Genomic DNA, 4,978 nt, shown 5'->3' with positions numbered 1-4,978 from the left:
GTCAGCAGGAGCAGGCATCGCCGCCACCGCCGCCGCTGCCACCACCGCCGCTGCCACCGCCGCCGCTCTGGGCTGTGATTATGTGGCAGGTGTCGCGATGCCAGAAGGATCTGGAGGCTTCATACCAGCAGAAACAGAATGCCTCTATTAGGAATGCTCCGGCCTGGCCCTGAACGACGAGAGGACACGGGAATGGACCAAAACTTCTGGTTTTGGGACGTCAGCCTCTTAGGCCTGTGGCAATACGTCGGCCATGTTGGACCGAGCAACACAGGCCCTGAAACAAGAACCCAGGATGACAGAGCGGCTGAGTCTCCGGAAGAAAACCGTCTTGTTTCCAGCCTGAGGGACTGGAAGACTTTGGTCTGTGAGGAAAATAATTAAAAAACGTTTCTTTAGAACTGTGTGAGACCTGCTGTTTATTAGTTTACTCTTCCAGGTAACCGGAGCTCCATAAATCATTACTGACCACTGCAAGGTGTGGTCTTGACTCTCAGTAGTTTCACAGTGGATCCTGCTCCTCTCAGGTGAAGGAGTAGTCTTACGGTGGATCCAGCTCCCGCTCCAGCTCGGCGTGACGCTGACGTAATAATCAGGTTTACACCGTTTCCTCTGAACACCGGCCCAAGCCAAGGATTAAAACTCAGTGCAGCGAAAGGATTCAGGAATAAACATGACATTTGATCAGTGAGCGGGAAATATTCTAGATGAGAACATGAATCTGATCAGGCTTCAGGCAGCTAGCTGCTTTAGACAGTTTAAGGAAACAGGAAGTGTTTGTGTCTGAATGTGGTAAATGACTAATAATGTACATTTTCATGTATAAAGCAGGGGTCCTCAAGTACAAACCTTGAAGGTCCACATTTGTTTTTTCCATACAAGCATGGGTCCGGGCTTCAGCGCCCTGTGTGTGTGTGTGTGTGTGTATGTGTGTGTGTGTGTGTGTGTGTGTGTGTGTGTGTGTGTGTGTGTGTGTGTGTGTGTGTGTGTGTGTGTGTGTGTGTGTGTGTGTGTGTGTGTGTGTGGGGTGGGGGGGCCCATTACCGAGCCATGTTCTCACTGTGTGCCGGGCAGAGCGGGGCGGCGCAGAGCGGTGCTCACACGGAACACGGAGCGTGGGGGCGCCCCATGTACGGCCGCGGCGCCCCCACATTGCGCCCTAGGCCACCGTCTAGTCCGCCTGTGCCCGGGACCGGCCCCGGGACCGGCCCCGGGACCGGCCCTAGGACATGTTCAAGGCAGGTGGAAGGTGCTGCCCGTCCCGTCTTGCTAGCAGCATGCACGCTCTCTCAGCCAATCGGCGCATCGTTGTCATAGAGATGACAGCCCATAATATTCTGTCACCCAGGCAACAGCCAATCAGCGCTGTCTCCCTCTTCTCTCAAACACACACATGCATGCACGTACACACACACACAGCACGCAGGGCGCTGAGCATGCAGTGACTGAATACAACAGAAGTGGGAACATGAGAGAGATTTAATAAAAATGAAACAAAAAGTAGCGATGGAATAGAAGCGCATCGCGATAGATGGTGATTAATAAAAATAATATATGTTTAAAGAAAGATTTTTTTTTCTTTTTTCTTTTTTTTTTTTTTGTGGAACAGTGCCATTTGCCCTGGGTCTGCAGCGAGGTGTGTGGTTTTAATTGAGGAACCCGGGTATGAAGAGTCAGAAAAACACAAATCAGTCAGTGTGATGAAGAGGAAGGCTGTTTGTAAAAAAAAAGAAAAAAATTACCTGCAAAAATTCAACAGATGGGGAGGAGGGCTTCCAGATGAAAACATGAGATCAATTCAAAAATACACGTCCTGGACTGTCTGCAGGACAACAGAGGCTGAATCCCATTTCACCCCTTAGCCCTCCCCCTTGGCCCTTCCCCTTAGCCCTCCGCCTATGAAACGGAGTGCTAAGGGGTAGGGGAGAAAGTCAACCCCTCCGAATTGGGACACCCCTCCAACAATCGCGTATGTCATCAGTAGTCGCCGCTGCCGATGACGTAGGCAGATGCAACAATTACTTGCCGAAGAAGAATGTTTTTCTTACATTTTAAAACTTTATTGACAAAATACTGACATTTATGAACGTCTTTCGTTGCGGACGCCGCCATCTTGCCGATCTTGGAAGGCTTTCTGAGAAATCTGTCATCCAGTGGCGCCGGTGGCGAGGAGTGCTTGTTTTGTTCGCCTGGACCGTCAGTGGCGGGCGGGGTTAGTTCACTTCCGCATTGGCGGGGGCGCTCGTTTCCCACCCGCGCATTCCAGGCGGGCAGTGTTGAAGAAACCAGTTTATTGAAAATAATCGTCTATCTGTTGTGTTTGGAATGCGCCTGGAATGCACGGGAGTGGAAACGATCATTCCCGCCGATGCAGAAGTGAATTAACCCCGCCCGCCAGTCATGGTCGGGGGCTGACAGAACAAGCGCCCCTCGCCATCGGCCGCCACTGCATCATACCCCTCCGTTTGGAGTGTGCCTCTCGAGAATCTCCTTTTGGAGGGGTGACTGGCCCTCTTTCTTGGCCCTACCCCTCCATCATAATGACAATTGGGACACTCCTACCCTCCACGTGAACGCGCAAAACGAGGGGTAGGGCCAAGGGGAAGGGCTGAGGGGGGAAATGGGATTCAGCCAGAGAGTTCAGAGCTCCTGGAAGAGAGCCAAGGTGGGCATCAGTCAATCAATCAATCAACCAATCAATCAACCAATCAGAACACACCCAGACCTGACAGACAGAGAGAGAAAGTGAGCTGGGTTTAGACCGTCGTGAGACAGGTTAATTTTACCCTACTGATGATGTGTTGTTGCAATAGTAATCTGGGGTTTATTCACTGCTACACTAAAAGAAAAAAAATGAAAAATAGCTGAATGTTACTTAAAAACAGCCATTTGATGCGACGCTTTCCTCCAAAAGAAGGTTTACCTGAAACAAACAGGTTGAAAAAAGATGGACGAATGAAATCAAACAAAAACAATCAAATTAAAATAGATTTAAAACATATGTCAGAGTGAGACAGAAGCTCAGTGTCGGTTCTCCAGCAGCACCTCTAAGAAGATGGTCCAGGAAGTCCTGCAGCAGTCCTGACTGTAAGCTTTGCTGACTCTCCAGGTCCAGACAGAGACTGTCAGCCTCCCTCACAGGACCCGGGACCTGGTTCCTCATGACAGCAGCCTGATGGCTCACAGCTCTGCTCTGTTCTGCTGTAGAGAACCCAGAACCTCCAGCAGACCAGCTCTCTGAGAACCCAGCGTTCTCCTGGGACCGTCTGAGACCGACAGCTGTTTAAGGTCTGATGGTTCCTGGTTGTTCAGAAGGATTTTAAATCCTACTGCAGACTGAACAGAAGCCGACACTGGGGCGATGTGTTCTCCCCTCTGTTCCCGTCAGAACTCTACCGCAGCGTTTTGAATCAGCTGAAGACGTTTAAACCGGACTGAATGTCTGACCGGAGAGCAGCTGCAGGCTGTGGGGCTCCAGTGATGGATCTGTCCTCCTGAGCTGCCTGAGGACACACTCCCACCTGGACACACACATTCTGTCCACGAAGCAGGGAGGCTGAGGCAACACATGAGTCTGAGGTGCCCCCCCCCCCCCCCCCCCCCCCCCCCCCCCCATTTAGCCCCCCCACATTCTGCTTGTGGCCGCTCTGAGACTTGCGGGTCTTCAAAGGGCCATTTGTTCCCTGAGTTTGTGCTTAAGGCAGCACTTCACACTCTGATCTAGACGGATGGTTTGTTAGATAACTTTATTGATCCCCAGAGGGAGACGACAGCAGAGCAGCAGCGCTAAAACACTATAAATACCCCTCATTTACACAACAGGCCGTGATGAAGCCATAAACCCCCCAGTGCTAACATCTCTGGAAGGAGTCCTCTGCAGCAGGTCCAGGCTTCAGGAGCTGAGCGGCGGGGGTGGGGGGTGGGGGGTGGGGGGCTCCTCACCGGCTCCATCAGCTCTTTTATTGGCTTGTTTGCTTTATTTGTTCAGCCGGCGAAGGAAACAAACTGTGTTTCCGACAGCAGAGAGGCAGGAGACAAGCAGCGGCGTGTTTCACACTTCAAAGGACCCACGTTTAGTCGAGCTCCTGGATCTGCAGGTCCTGAGTCCAGACCGGGGATCTGCAGGTCCTGAGTCCAGACCGAGGATCTGCAGGTCCTGAGTCCAGACCGGGGATCTGCAGGTCCTGAGTCCAGACCGGGGATCTGCAGCTCCTGAGTCCAGACCGAGGATCTGCAGGTCCTGAGTCCAGACCGGGGATCTGCAACTCCTGAGTCCAGACCGGGTCTCATGCAGACCCGGTCCCAGTGGGACTGTCTCTCACAGCCAAGCTGAATCCAGGACCAGTCAGCAGATTCTCAGCCGGGTTCTGACAGTTCACTTCCTGGACTAGAGGGAAGAGTCCCCAGGACAGACCCCCCTCACACTCCAGGCTCGGCGGCCTCCTGAGTTTGCATGTTCTCACTGTGTGCAGATCTTTTCCACACTCCACCAATCTCCATGAGTTCTGGGTCACCCAGAAGTCCCACCTGAAGGACAGTCACATCGTGGGTCAACAAGCAGTTTGAAGTCTGAACTGAACACCTCACCTGTGGAGTTCCTCCAGGCTCCGTCCTGGGCCCACCCCGTCTGACTCCGTGCTCCCTCTGGATCTGATTTTACTGGGAACAAAATGCCCTCATGAACATGCAGACGAGTCAGGATCACGTCCCCCTCACCTCAGGAGGCAGCAGACCAACCAGCAGCTGCGGCTGGGTTGGTAGAGTGGGAGGTTGTTGGTTCAAAAAACATCTCACCCATCCATATGTTGAGGTGCCCTTGAGCAAGACAACTTCAAATTGCTCCGGTGGATGGATTCCCAAATCTTCAGTTGGTTCTGATCCATCAGTCCTCTCAGATCTTCTGGACCAAACATGCAGACCCTTCTTCTGGAACTCCCTGACCCGACAGACGGACCGAGTTCCTTCAGAACCAGACTGG

The sequence above is a fragment of the Salarias fasciatus genome, chromosome 15, assembly GCF_902148845.1.
Source record: "Salarias fasciatus chromosome 15, fSalaFa1.1, whole genome shotgun sequence".
Lineage (NCBI taxonomy): Eukaryota > Metazoa > Chordata > Actinopteri > Blenniiformes > Blenniidae > Salarias > Salarias fasciatus.
Note: the sequence above shows the minus strand (reverse complement) of the source record.